General features: G+C 58.8%; 1 protein-coding gene across 2 annotated transcripts in view; it reads right to left on the minus strand.

Annotated features, from left to right (window-relative positions):
• RAI1 (retinoic acid induced 1) overlaps positions 1-14616 on the minus strand; it is a 116345-nt gene that overhangs the window by 35940 nt on the left and 65789 nt on the right. The window contains exon 3 of one of the 2 annotated variants that reach the window (XM_064582218.1): positions 8044-8222. The exons of the other annotated variant lie outside the window; for it this stretch is intronic. The gene's annotated coding sequence lies outside the window, so the exon portion shown is untranslated. The remainder of the gene's footprint in view (positions 1-8043; positions 8223-14616) is intronic. 2 annotated transcript variants of the gene reach the window in all.

Genomic DNA, 14616 nt, shown 5'->3' on the forward strand with positions numbered 1-14616 from the left:
GAAACAGACCTCGGAGCGCCTTCACGCTGGGTGTGCCGCCCTCTCCTGCTCACGGCCCCTTTAGCGGCCCGAGTGCCTGGCTCCGTTTCAATCGATTCCAACCTGAGTCGTCTTGCGTCTCCCCAGTATGTCTGGCCGCAGTCCGGCAGGCCCCCCACTCAGCCCTGCCTGCCCTGGCTGGCATTCCACTGAGACGACCTCCTGCCCTCGGCAGCCTTCCCCGGCGTGACCCTCCTTGGCGCCCGCCTCCGGGTGCACCCCGGGCACAGCCCCAGACCTCACGGGGCAGCGTCCTCCCCTGAACGGGGGGCCATCCTGGCCCTTGCTCTTCCCTCGCCAAGAGCTCTGAGCACAGACGACGCGCGGGGTGCCAAGCCAGGCGAGCCCCTGGGCTGGTGTGAGGAATCCCGCAGAGAACAGGGCACGCTTGGTGATGAGCAGGGCCCCTGCTCCTAGGGTACGAGTCTCAAGGCAGCGACGGCAGGGCATCAGCGCGAGCACAGGGCATTTCTGAGCCTGGGCCCCGTGTGGCTGCACAGGTCACAGGCCCACGAAGCTGGCCCCGGCTCTAGGAGAGGGTCATGGCACCTGCTGCCACCCCCTGGCCACGTCCCCTAGGCCCCAAGCACCCTACGGAACGCTGCGGGAAGATTATGACTTAATCCAGCAGTCATACCTGAGCGGTCCCAGATAATGTGAATCGTAGTATTCATGATAGCTCCCACTGACTGAGCACTTACTATGTGCTAAGTGCTTGGTGCATATGAAGTCGACAAACTATCACAGCTCCCCCGTTCTAGCGCTTGGAGATGGAGATGGAGATTTGGAGAGGCAGTGTCATTTGCCCAAGACTACACAGTGGGAAAGTGCTGGAAGCAGCAGTGAGCCCAGGCGGCCGGGACTGCAGGGGCTGGCTCCCACCTCCCCCACACGCCAGGCAGGAGGGCCAGCCCTGTGCCCACCCTGCCCCAGACATCACCGGGCTCTCCTGGGGGACAAGCCTGCAGCAGACAGCCCACCGCGGCAGGTAAAACGTCTACACTTCTGATGTTGGCTCTGAATGGAGCCTGATCCGCGCCGCCCTCAACCTCTCCTTGTAGAGATGCAGAAGCAGGCTCAGGGAGGGCGACCCGACTCTTGCAAGGTCAGGGAGCACAGCAGCACCCCCAAGTCCCAGCCCCCAGCAGCCCTGTTTCCAAAGACCCTTTCCCGCCCCTCCGGCAAACGCTCACGATCTGATGCATAATGAAAACGGCAGGATGCAAAAGCGGATGTTCAACATGATCCTAATTTTGTTCCACAAACTGGGTGGAAATGCACAAAAATGCTTCTGTTTTCTTCTCTTCGCTCTTTGGTATTTTCTGTGTTTTCTTCAGTGAGATGAGATTTTTTTTTCAAAGACCAACAGCTCTGAGTTTTTTAGAATGAACAGGGGCCAGGAGTCTGTGGAACCCAGTTCTGGTTAATAGAGAGTTGCCATAGATACCAAGCAGGGATTTACATACTCCCCAAGAACCAGAGCATAGCAGACTAGTTTTGGGCCCGTGCTGGTCTGGGTCTCTCTTCCCTTCCCTCTGGAGGGTTCAGAAGGTTCCTCAGGACCTGGGAGGCCTGGAATTATTCCTGTGTTGTCCCTGCCTGGCTCCCCAGGGAAGCCTGGGTGCCCTGGATGGCGTGGGCTTCCGGGAGCTGGGAGTCTTGGCGTCACCCTGGTTGGCTCTGAAGCGTGACCCAGTGTGTACCTGGACCACGACTCTGGCCCTCACTGCTCCCCACCTCACTCTGTCCTCCTATCCCGGACGCCTCCCTCAACCTCGAATCCCCCCGCATCCCAGCCAGTCAGATCCCCATGACCCCGAGACCCAGAAGACCAGACTCCTGCTCCCTCCCCCACAGCTGGCCTCAACCCCATGCCCCCAGTGTTCTCTGGCCCCTCGGAGACCACGGCTCGCTCCCTGTCTCCACACCTTCGCAGTCCCCCGTCTGGAACACCTTCCCTCGCACCCCCTCCGCCCAGAGCAGGTGGCCGTGTCAGTCCTTCCAGGTTCCCAGCCCCCGGGGCCTCGTGCCGTTCTCCAAGAATCCATCAACAGTCCCTTGTGCCCTTCGGAGGTGGGGCCCCCAGCACCCCCTGTGCTGACGCGGGGCCTTCCGCAGACAGCGCCGAGCCACCTCCTGCCCGGAGAGCCCCCTGGGTCTAGCCTGAGAAGAGCTGACAGCTCCTTAATAGAAGCAGGCCACAGACGCGCCTGAGTGACATTGCGCCAGGCCGAGAGGCGGCTTGCATCAAAGCCTCATTTTTCTCCTTCCTGTTAGGCACTGAACAATTTACATAAAGAGCCCCACATGTGTCTGTGACAAAGATCCATTTCTTCTCATGACTGGCCAGTGTCCCCCGCCCCCTGCTTCCCCGGGCGCCCCCCTTCAGCGCCTTGGCCCACTTCCCCAGGAGTGGGGGGTCTCGGGGACCACCTCATGCCTGGGTCACCCAGACCCGGGCCAGGGGAGGCCAGCCCAAAGAATGACCGTGCCATATCTTTATTAAAACAAAAACAAAAGGAAAACCCACCAACCCTTCAGGGCCAACCAGCCGGGTCTGAGGATCTCAGTAGAGCCTTGTTCTGGTCTCAGAGGAATAAAGGGGTCTTGGCAGGACTAGGGCTGGCCACACACAGTGGCTTCATGTGCACCTGTAAGTTCACATGTGACACGCCCCCCTGAGCAAGTCACCTGTCCAGCATCGCAGGCCAGGCCGAGAAGCCAGGACTTTCCAGGCCCAAGCTTGGAGACCATGGCCTCCCCTGCGCAGCTCTCGTGAACGCAGGCCGGCCAGGCAGAGAGGCCTGGGTGGGCTCCAGGTAAAGCTCCCAAACAGTCCTGTCTCCCAAGGGCCGAAGCCTAAAATCCCACTGTTCTGGCTTCATTCGGGGCAAAGAATTAGCCTCTCTTGGCTCGTCTATTAAGAAATGTCACCCCAAGAAGTAACAGGGCAAGTCTCACCACCCCGCGAGCAAATGACCCGGGACCCTTGGTCCTGCGCAGCCCGGCGCAGGGAGCAGAGGGAGGTTCAACCAGCCAGGCTCCCCTGGGAGTCCCCTCTGCTGACTCACTGGATGGCCTCAGGCTTCCTGCGCGTCAGGTGGGTGAGGAGGCACAACTGGATGACTTGGGGGTGGGGGTGCTCCTCACACATGCGCCTGGCAGATGTGAGCTCCATGCATTAAAAGATGATAGGATTCTTCTTGCCTGCGTAATAGAATGTGCTATGTCACCGCCTGACTCACGGTTAAGGCCTACAGGCTGTCGTTCAGGGCTGAGCACGCGGCCCCGTGTGTGTGGGCTTTGTTTTTTATGGGATTTTAGGGGATACCGACTATACGTGATTTTCTTTCTTTTTTTTTAGTTTAAAGATCTTATTTGAGAGAGCAGAGAGAGAGAGAGAGAGCACGAGCGGGGGTGAGGGGCAGAAGGAGAGGGAGAAGCAGACTCCCCACTGAGCAGGGAGCCCGATGTGGGGCTCGATCCCAGGACCTTGAGATCACGACCTGAGCTGAGGGCAGACGCTTCACCGACTGGGCCACCCAGGCGCCCCTATGTGATTTTCATCTTATGTTCACAATATAGATGGCCCAGTCCTGTGGATGATGAGGCTGCACTGGGGATGTTTCTGGATTCTGAGGTTGAGGGGGCTGAGGGCCTGGCCCACCCTTCACCCATCTTCTGGCTCCTGGCCTGGCTCACTCTCTTGGTGTCTCCCCAGTGCCCATGGGGGCTGCCTTAAATACCACAAGACCATGAAAATTCTACTTCCAGGCACACAGCGAGTGGGAATGCTACACACGGCACCAAACCACGTGTTCTAGAATGTTCAGGGCAAGTCTACCCCTAAGATCCTCAAACTGTAAACTACCCAAACGTTCACCAAAGGTGGAAGGAACCCACTGGCGTATGCACATACTGGAATGCTACACAGCAATGGGAAAAGACAAGTGCCATACACAACACGGGCAGAACCGCTTGCCCAGTAAAAGAAATCAGGCCCCTGAGATTGCCTCGGGATGAAATTCAAGCTGGCGGACAGATCCGGGGCGCCCCGGGCGGAGGCACCTGAGACTTGGGGGGCCGGTGCTGCCCTTTCTGTCGCTCTGAGTGCCTGTTATATACAAGTGTGTTCAGTTGGTAACAACTCATGGGCTGTTCATTTGTGCCCTTCTCTGTACGCAAGTCAATCAAAAGTTCAAAATTAAAACAGAGACCTCAGCCTCCTTTCCTCGGTGCCTCCCGAGGCTCCTCACTTGGCTTGGGGTGAAGTACAGAACCCGTCTTGGCCTGTGTGGTCAACGTCGGCACGCCACCAAGTATTTCCTGGTCGTCTCGGCCATGGATGGCGTGTCTCCCCTTCCCCCGAGAAGTCAGGGTATGGGGGGGGGGGGCGCCCGTGTTGGTCAATGGAATTCAAGTGACGGTGACAAGCGCTGGTTTAGGGAAGAACTGCACAAACCCATATGCCTCTGTCTCTTTCCCTCTGTGGCACACAAGTGTTCCGGAAGGCTGCTGCACCATCTGCTTGGCTCCCTCAGTGACAGCAATGAGCGGTCCCTCTGTTGCCTGGCCACAGACACGGTACCAACGAGGGATAAACCCTGTTTGAAGGTGCCAATCTTTCGGGGATGTTTGTTATGCGGCACGACTAGCCCATCCTGCCTAGTACACTGGGCGTTCAAGGCTCTCTGTGGCCTGTTCCCTGACCTCTCCGGCTTTGCGAACTGGAAACATTCTGGCTGTGAGCGTGCTGGGACGTCAGTTGTACAAACGCACTGGGTTTTGTTGTTGCTTTTTGGTTTTCATGTCCTGTGTCTTTGGCACTCCCCGGCATGCCCCCCCTTGCCCTGCCTCCCAGGCAGACTGCCGCATGTGGTGGCTCCCCCTCCTGGATCCCGCGGCCCCCCTCTCTTGCTGCTTTCCGCGGCTCCTTGAAGGCAGGCGTTGACTCGGTGAGCAATCATTATTTCCCATGAGAACAAGCAAGGAGGGGAGCAAAGACACACAGGCGTGACCTCCAGCTCCTCAGGGGGGACCTCAAAGGCAGCTCCCACGTGAGCGATCACAAAGCCAGGTGCAGCCGGAAGGCTGTGAGCCTGGTGGTTCTCCAGGCCCCCTCCCAGCAGTGGCCAAGCTCCTGTGCCAACTCCCGCAGCTCCCGCGGCTGGTCTTACACCTCTCCTCCCTACTCACGGTTCTACGGGCCGCCACCCCCGCCCGAGGGCCTCCTGCTGCCTGGGGAAAGTTGGGGGGTATAAGGAAGGATCTAGGGCCCCTGGGGGGAAACGGTGCTGCCGACTAACCTATTTTAGATGATACAGATTGGAACCCCAGGGAAAGGATGTTTCTCCCCCCCCCGAGAGGCCTCCATTTGAGGCCATGTGATAAGTGATCCCAGCTCAGCACTGGCCTCGGATTCCCAGCTAGGAGTGCTGCCAGGGAACCTCCCAGAGCAGCAGGGTTTCAGAGTGGCCAATCATTGGGTAGCCCTGGGGGAACCTTGGCTGTGTTTTGCTCCAGCCCGGTGACAGGACAGGGCTGAATGGGAGACGCGTGGGCAGGAGTCTGGGGGTGTATCAGGGAGCCAATCGGCCATGGAAGCAAAGGCCTCCTGGACCCCCTGTGTCCCTAGGGCTCTTGATTCCACTGAACTGTCTCTATCTGCTCCTCCCTACGAGGCCCAAATGCCCAGCTGGTCACAGCAGGGAGGGGTCCGAGCACGTACCCCTCTTCCTCTCCACTGCCACAGGAGAGCTTGGAAGCTCAGAGAAGGTGGGCTGCTTGCTCAAAATCACACAGGAGAGCTAGTTTGGTGGGCTAGCTTTCCTGCCTTGGTGTGGGGGGCTCCCTGGCTGCCAGGGGTGTAGAACTTCCCCTCGGGTCAGACTGAACCCCTTGGCTTAGCCTGCACTGTTTCATGTGAGGCCGCCCCTCTCCAGCTCCCCCCCTGCCACATGCTCTCCAGCCACTGGCTCCCACCGGCTCCTGTGCACATCAGGCCCTGACCTCCAGGCCTTTGCACACACATCCTTCCCTTTGCCCGGGCCCCGAAATCTTCTCTGCCCAGAAGCCGCCTCTTCCTGGAAGCCCTCCCTGACTGCTCACCTAAGGGAGCTCTCCACCCCCACAGCCCTTCCCACTCTCTGAAATCACCTCCCTCACGTATTTGTTGACTCACTGTTTGTCCAGCTGCCCCAAGGATGGTAAGCTCCAAGAGGCAGAGGGTCCCAGGCCTGAGCCAGGCGCAGGGCCCGAGGCTAGGAGTGAAGCCTGTGGCTACTCCCGGGTTCTGGGACATCCTTATGTTCACGAGTTCCTGGTTCAGCCCGCCGGCCCTTGGGCACCGGGAGTCCTCCCTCCCTTCAGCCTGCACCTGCTGGCCCACCTCCTGAATCAGCTCTCCCTCCTCAGACTCTGCCATCTTTCTCCCAGCCCTGCCCCCTGCTCAGACCCCTCCCAGCCCCCTGGCACCCAGGAGACAATGTCCCTTCTCGTTGGCCCGGCATTCAGGGGTGACCTCCACCCACCTTCCCAGCTCCCAAACCTCGTGCCCCAGCAACTCGGCACCCCGAGGAGCTCCGTGCACCTAGCAGCTCTTTCATGCGCCCCCAACCTTCGAACACACCGGGCACGATCCTGGGGTGTGCCTCCCCCTCCTAGTCTGCCTGGCACAAGGTAGAAGGTCTCCTTACCTCAGCTCAAGACCACCAACTCTCAACTCTCGCTGTGACTTCCCAACAGACACCTTCCCGGTCTCCCGCCACCGTCCACTGTCGCATCGGTCACTTGCCCGTCGGGGTCTGACGGTATCTGCCTCCCAGCGAGCTGCCGCTTCTGCTTCCCTCACCGTGCCCCCCGCCCCATGCCGGGCACACAGTAGGTGCTCAGAGAAAGCCAAGGAAGCGTGCTGGTGGATGTGGATGCTGAGCACAGAGAGGACGAGGAACTAGCCCAAGGTTACACAGCGAGGAAATGGGGGAGCTAGGACTTGAACCCAGGACTCCAAGACACGGGCTGTTTCACTGCCATGGGCCACTGCCATCCAAGCACACGGTTCGAGGACGCTCCAGGGGCTCTGGGGATGGGGCCATCTGTTGGGGCTCCTTCCCAGGCTCCTCTTGCCATCTACCCACAGCCATACCTTGTGGACAAACTGCTCCTCCCATAAGCCAATCCCCAAATTCTGGGAGGTGAGGGCTTCTCCCTGGGGCCTTTCTTGGTGTGGCCCTGGGCGGCTGGGGCTGGGTGGATCGTGCCACCATTTGGCAGCTGAGGAAACCAAGGCTCAGAGAGGTTAAGGGATCTGCCCCCGGCCACACAGCTGGTTTCCAACTCTGGCTCTGAGAAGCTATCTGGCTTCTGGGTGGGGGCTCTGGGAGTGGGCAATGGGCTGCAGGGGCCCCTCTCCAAAGCAGCGAAACCTGGGGCCAGGGCTCCAACTGAGCTGCCATCAACCCCCAGCACCCAGAAGCTCCCAAAAGGCCAAGGGGTACTGGACTGAGCCAAACTTTTGGGTATAGTCTGGGTGACTCTGGCCTTGATGCCAAGCCTCCTCTGGATCTCTGGTTTCTGAAGCTTTCCTCAGGGTCGCTGGGCCCTCACTGTCTACCTTTTGATCACCATAGTGTTGAACATACCCCCACATGTCCTGGGCACTCGTCCGTCTCTCCCCCAAACCTGGCAGCACTGTCGCGGCAGAACCTTGTCAAGATCCCCAGGCCTGCCCACACAGGGTTCTGACCAGGAGGGAGCCCTTAGCAAATGTCTGTGAGGTGAGTGAATGGACCGTTAGGCGTTTCCTTCCCTTCTGTAATGGTCCACAGGCCGCCTCCTCCAGGATGCCCTCCCTGAACACCCTACCCCCTCTACCGTAATCAGTGGGAGCCCTTAGTAAGCACAGATCTCACCCCCAGACTCAGTTTAACCCCAGAGCTAAATCGCAGCATCCCTGTGGGCTCCCCCCAACTTCTGCTCACTCACCTTTGGGGATGGAGTGCTCACCTCTTTCTAGAATTCTTCAGTCAGCACCTACTGGGTGCTAACCTCTGTGCTGGGTGCTGGGTGCTGGGTGCTGGGTGCAACAGCCGGACAGCTGAGGCTTCTGCCCCCGAAACAAGCACCGGACATTCTAGGTCAGCCGGGTCCCCTCCGGGTGTCTCAGCTCTTGGCAACCTTCACCCCTGGGTATGTGAGGACATGGAGAACTATTCCCAATGCACTAAGTGAGAAAAGCAGGTCACCACAGGGATGCAGCAAGACTATGATGCCACTTCTGTCTTTAAAAAAAAATCTATAACTGCCTGGTTCTGGAGCAACTGGGCCCAAAATGTGACCCGGCCATCGGCAGGTGGTAGAGGTCCCAGGGGAGCCTTATTTTCCTGAGCCTCTTGCTGAATTTTCCACAATGAACGTATATTATTCGTCACTAGGGGGGAACTCTGCCAATCAACGCCTCCTCTTGGCTGGGCCGAAGTCTGCGTCCCCGTTTGTGTCCCGCTTTCTGGAGCACCACAGAGCAAGTGAGAGAACTTGTGGGAAGCACCCTGTAGGCCCCCTGCCCGGGGGGCTTGCGCTTCTCCAGGTAATCCCCCAGACCCTCACCGGGCCCTGGCCAGCCCCACGAGCAGAGGCCTTACACCCCATACACTCTTGGCTTCCCTTGTGGAGTCTGTACTGATCTGCCCACCCCCCCCCACCACCACCGTGATGAGTTCCCCATGGCAGAGACCGCAGGCCCAACACGGGGCTGGGTATACAGTAAGTGCCTCATAACAGCTTGCACAGAGGGGCCTCTGCTTCATGCCTGGCAAGTGGTCTCCCCTCTCCAGGACGACGACGAGGCTGCTAACGGCAGCACCTGCAGATGGTCGCGATTCACCCACCCCAGCGTCCCTAAACTGGAACCAGACAGACGACATCTATGGCTCTTCTGCAGGCCCAGATCCGACTTTGTTCCTCCCTAGTCTAAAATCTTCCATAGCTCCCCAGTGTCCTGAAATAACCACCCCCACTCTGAACTTTGTATCCACGGTCTTGTACCCTCTGGCCCCTGGTCCCACCCCCAGGTCCTCTTCTCCACTAAAACAGGCCAGCTTATAATCCACCGGCCAATGGGTCTGCTTCATGCCCCCGGGCCTTTGCATATGTTAGTCCCTGTCTCCAAAACAGGCGGACCCACCCCTATTCCTCCTTCAGAACCCTGCCCAGGTGCGGGCTCCTGGGAAGAGCCCTTCCTAATCCCTTACCGTCCCCCAGATCTGGTGAGTTGCCCCTCCCGTTCCTGCTCTTCAAACACACATTGATTATCACACTCAATGCAATTAGGGGTTGACAAGTCTGTCTCCTACCAAACCGGACGCGACGGGGACTGGGCCTTTTGTCTTTGTTTTAAATCCCCGGTGCCCAGATACCGCCTGCAGACAAATAGGCACTCAGGAGCGTCTCGCTGACAGGTGGGTGAGTTGGTAAACAACATCTGCACGGCCCTTTACAGTTTACGAAGCCTTTTCCCGTCCTCCATCTCGCTGGGTGCACTTCACCAGGGTGGCAGGGAGGGGAGGCTCGGGCTGCCTTCGAAGGGCCTTGGGGGCCCCCCCTTCTCTCCGCCTGGGCAAGAGCTAAGGCTTGCCGGGCCCCTCCGCAGGGCTCCCCAAGAGCAGCCCGGACCCCCTTTCAGCCGGAAACCAACTGTTTCCCCTGCCAAGGGCTCCCCCCTCCCCCTGGGGGAGCCGCTGGCTGGTGCCCAGGTGGCGGCCGGTCGGGTAGAGGCTGGGGTGAGGCCGCCATCCTGCCCGGAGCTGTGGGATGCGTTGGGCTGGAGCGGCATCTCCACCAGCGAGTCTTGGTAACAGTTGCTATGTAAAACGCTCGGAGGGGGAATTTACTGTCAGCGTTAATAATAGATGAAGGTTTCAGAATTTTTGATGCCTTACGTTCTAAGCCGTTTGATTTATAATGTCTCTGGAAAGGAAGAGATGAGGGTGGGGGCGAGGGAGGAGGCCCAGAGGCGTGAGCTGGGAGCTCGTGCCCACCCCACCCCGCCACGTTTGACAGACCAGGAGGGAAACTGAGGCCAGAGGGGAGAAGCCACGGAGCCACGTGATCCGGATGCCCGACGCCGCCCGGGTCCAACGGGAGGAGAAACTAAGTCTCGGCCCCTCCCGCCCCGCGCCCGGGGTTGTTTTGATGGATTACGGCTTCTCCTTTTAGTGCGAGCAGGTGTGTATCTCGAGTAGTCTCCGGAAGCGGTGCTGATGGGCGCCTGTGGCGGGGGCTGTGTGGGGCTGATTACAGGCGCTCGGAAGGCAAAATGCAAGTCGCAACTTCCCTTCTGCTTAGCTGCCAGTGGTGGCTGTTGTTGAGTCGGGGGAAAAATATCCTCCCTTGGAGAGCAGGCGGCGCGGCTGGGCAGGAAGCAGGGCCGTTGGCTGGGCTCCTCAGAGCCTGAGGGGCTGGGGGGGGGGAGAGTGGGGGGGCAAGGGCGTGGGGCGCCATCCTGGATGCAGGAGGCCCGGCCCCACGGTGGCCGCTGGGTCCCCTGTACACACGCCCCCCCCGCACACCCGAGCATGGGCTCGGGCCACCCCCACGTGTGGCGAAGCCGCTCCCCTGCGGAGGTGACCCCAAACTGAGCTGGTTTGAGAGCGGGTGCCTTCCCTTTGGGCTTTCCTACCAAGCCTTTGCCCACGATGCTCTTTTCATCTGGGATTCTCTCCCGCCTCTTCCAACCCTCCCCGGCCTCTTACCCCAGGCTAGGAAATCTTCCCTGAGTCAGCAGCCGGATGGGCTCTCTCCTCCCTGGATCCCCAAGACCCCAGTCTTTGGGCCAGAGAAACTGGGCCTGGGGGGGGTCCCAACACCCAGATGACACCCCCTCACCTCCACAGCTCTGTCCCCAAAAGTCACATCATCTCCCACTTACAAATGGGGGTGTGTCTGGGCTCATTCCTGTCTCATTCCTCAGGCCCTGAATGCATGCAGGAGCCCGCACGACCACCACTCCAAGCAGACGGGAGAACCCTGCCCCTCCCTGGCCTCCATTTCCCCCTGCAGGGATCCACTGCCCTGCGTTCGGCACAGGCCTGGTACGGACCCACCAGTAGCCATGGGGCCCATAGGAGGAGAGCGACACCCCATCCCCCACAGACACCCTCTTGGGGCAGCGCGTGAGGGCCCACAAACTCTGCAGAGCTGTTAATAACAGTGACCATAACCGTGACCAGAACACCATCCTTGCTGGCTAAGCCCCTCACCCCAGAGAGAGAGAGGCCCGCTCTGACCGAGTCTACAGCAGCCCCCTGTCCCCGGCCGCCCATCCCACATCCCTGCTTCATCACTGACTGGCTCACCTGCTTTTTTCAGGGTCCCCCATTCACACATCCGCTTCACAGACAAGGGCTTTTGTATGTGCTGACCACCACTGTGCCCTTAGCACCTGGAACAGCCTGGCATACAGCAGGTGCTCGCCAGGCGCTGAGCTGAATGCATAAAGGAAGGAAGGAAGGAATGAACACTGCCTCTGTGTGTTGCGTGGAGCCCTCCCTGAGCCCTCCCAGAAACCAGGGCCGGCCTGAGGGCATGGGGCTCAGCGGCAGGGTGTGAGGGCATGGGTACAGTCACGGGCTTCATCCCCTCACTCATTCACTCCTGCTGCACCCAGGCAACCCCGGCACCCCCCATTCCAGTGCCTGCACTGGGCTCTTAAGTGTCCTAGACTCCAGAGTGCCCTCAAGTGGGGACCCTGCAGCTCCCATCCCAAGGGGAGCCAGGACACACAGACCTACCCACAGGCTCTTAATCACGCACACCCCAAATGGAGGCAGCCCTGGCCCTCCTGACCCTCCAGAGTGGCTGGGACTCAGGCAAGGACTGGGGGCATGGAGGGCTCCCCGGGGCTGACAGGGTGGCTGAGCCCCAGGGCAGAGGCTTCTCCCCGGAGGTGAGGAGACCTCCTGGGAGGTCTGCCTTGCCAGACCCCACCCCCTGTCCCACTCCTCCAGGAAGTGAGCCCCTGCAGGAACTGAGTATCACTCACTCACCAAATACTCTAAGGCCCTCGTCTGAGCCAGGCCCTGTGGGGCACATGCTGGGGACACGGAGGAATGGGACATGGTCTCCAGCTGGAGGGCACCCCAAGAGTCACACTGATTATTATCTGCAAGAGAGGCTGGGGGGGGACTGCGGAGTGCCAGGTGCCAGATTAGGAGCTGGGCTTTGTTCAGAGAGCCACGAAGTGACTCAGTCCTATCTGCGGGTGAAGGGCTCGGGGAGGGCATGGCTAGGCCCAGGCTAGGCGAGATGAGCAGGGAAGAAGAGATGGTGTGTGTGTGCGCGCGCGCATGCCCCCTTTCCTAGCTCAGGAAAGCACCCCTGTTGGTGGGGACCCTGACTGATGGTGACTGAGAGTGCTGCCTGCGGAGGGGGCCTTAAGCAATCATGGACCCCCAACATCTTCAGTCCCCAGAGGGCAGGGATCCCTGAGAAGGCTGTGTGCAGCCCGTAGGTGGGGAGGGTCTAAGGGTCTCCACGAGAGAGGACCCCGGCGTGGAGAGCTCTGCTTCAGGGGTGTGGCAGCCTCTGGCCTCCCCGAGCTTCCTGGTCTGGGCTCTGCTGCCCTCCGGCAGGCTGAGCCGGGATGGGAGGTCACTGAGGGTGGCCGCTGGGACCTGGGCAAACAGGAAATGCCAACTCACCCTTGCAGTCGGCTCCGGGCCCGATGCTCCCCTTGGCCTGTGTAACCCCAGGTCTGAGCCTCTCCTTCCTGCTCCAGCTGCTCCCACCCCAGGCCTCCCCATCTTGCCGCCCTCACCAACCCTGCTTGCCAGGCCTTCTCCTATGGTGGTCATGAAGCCAAGCTGCTAGGAGCCCTGAGCCCACTTCATCAGCCACTTATCACTCGTTCATTCAGCAAAGCTGCATTTTACACCGTGTGCCAAGGCCCTGTGTCTAGGGCTCTCAGTTCAGCGCTGGGGTGCTGCCAGGCTGCTGCGGAGACAGTGCATAAACAGGCCTGCCAAACCAGGGTGGCAGCACTTGTGACAGAAAAGCCCGGGCTGTGCGAGCCCAGAGGAGGCCTCTAACCAGTCCAAAGGTCAGGGAAGGCTTCCAGAAGGCCAGCTGCAGGGTGTGAGGTGTGGTCGGGCAGGGCCTGAGTGACTTCCTCTCCCCCTCCTTGGCCTCCTTTCTGGCCTACTCCAGAGCTTTCGTTCATCCAGTCTCCCCAGATAGGTAGATCTTCTCCACCCTCAAAGACCACCTTCCTCAGAGCCTCAGTCTTCCTGATGTATAGAATGGACCCAATGAGTCCCTCAGTGTCAACTGGGTGAATATTTACATGCTAGGTGCTCCCCTACCTACTATTCTCCTCCCCACTCTCTGCTGAGACACAGGCCCAGCTGCCCTGACCATTTTCCTATCCCAAGTGAAGCTTGTGGGCAGCTCCCAACCACTGCCCAGTAAAAGCCCAGGATTCTAGAAGCACCAGGAACCAAGTGTTAGTGGGTGAGGGCTGCTGGGTCATTTGCTGTGGCTTTTATAATGGGGTTTCTGGAAGGTCTTCTAGTCAGCAAGGATGTGCATAATTTCTGTAACTTCATTAGTGCCACTAACCTGAGTTGTCATGCGAGGCAAGAGGGCAAGCAAAGATGGGGGTTAGGGCATGCTATATGGTGCCTTTGTACAAAATAGGGAAAGACACCCCAGGTGCCAGGCTGCACAGCTTAGCTAGTGGAGTGCAGGCTGGATTTCTGCCAGGAACCCTTGTGCAATGTACAACCCATACAACTGTGCCCTTTGGCCCTAAGTTCAGGTGTCATCATGGAGGCCTTTCCCCAAACAGGTCTCTCCTGCTTTTCAGACCACTCAAGCCAGATGTGAGAACTTCCTGAAATCAAATGCAAAGTGTGTGTGTATGTGGGTGCACAGGCACACTTTTTTCTGAAGACAATGCAGAACTTTTTTTCCAATTTCCAAAGGGTTTAGAGTTCGTGGAGTCTAGACTTGAAGCTGGGCCCAGGGTCCAGGATAAAGAGTGGTAGAGGGGTCTCGCTAGAGCCTGGGGAGGGGTTTGAATGTGTTCAGGGACACAAACACTTGCCATTCCATTTCTCAAAAACTGGACTTAAGATTCTTTTTTTTTTTTTTTTTTTAAGGATTTCATCTTTTTTTGGAGGGGGCAGGGGTCGAGGAAGAGGGACAGAGAGAGAAGAGAGAGAGAGAATCTTAAGCAGGTTCCACGCCACACCCAGGTCAGAGGCCAACCCTGAGATCAGGAATCAAGAGCCGAAATCAAGAGTCAGACGCTTAAGTGACTGAGCCACCCAGGCGCCCCTGGATTTAAGATTCTGAGCATCAAAACCACACAGGCTTGAAAAAGCGATGATTCCTGGGCCCCACCCCTTAAGATATGTAAATGAACTTGCCCCTGATACAAACTCCCAAGCTGCTGAAGCTCTGATTTAATACTATCTTGTTGTTGGCTCTGCTGTATGCCGTATTTTTTCTTTTGGTGTTGGTGGGGAACAACGTATATACCGCAAAGTCCATCAAAACCCCAAAAAGGATATCCACGGATAA

This window comes from Mirounga angustirostris, unplaced genomic scaffold, assembly GCF_029215605.1.
Source record: "Mirounga angustirostris isolate CCGP_5_RB_7025 unplaced genomic scaffold, mMirAng1.0.hap1 SCAF_17, whole genome shotgun sequence".
NCBI lineage: Eukaryota > Metazoa > Chordata > Mammalia > Carnivora > Phocidae > Mirounga > Mirounga angustirostris.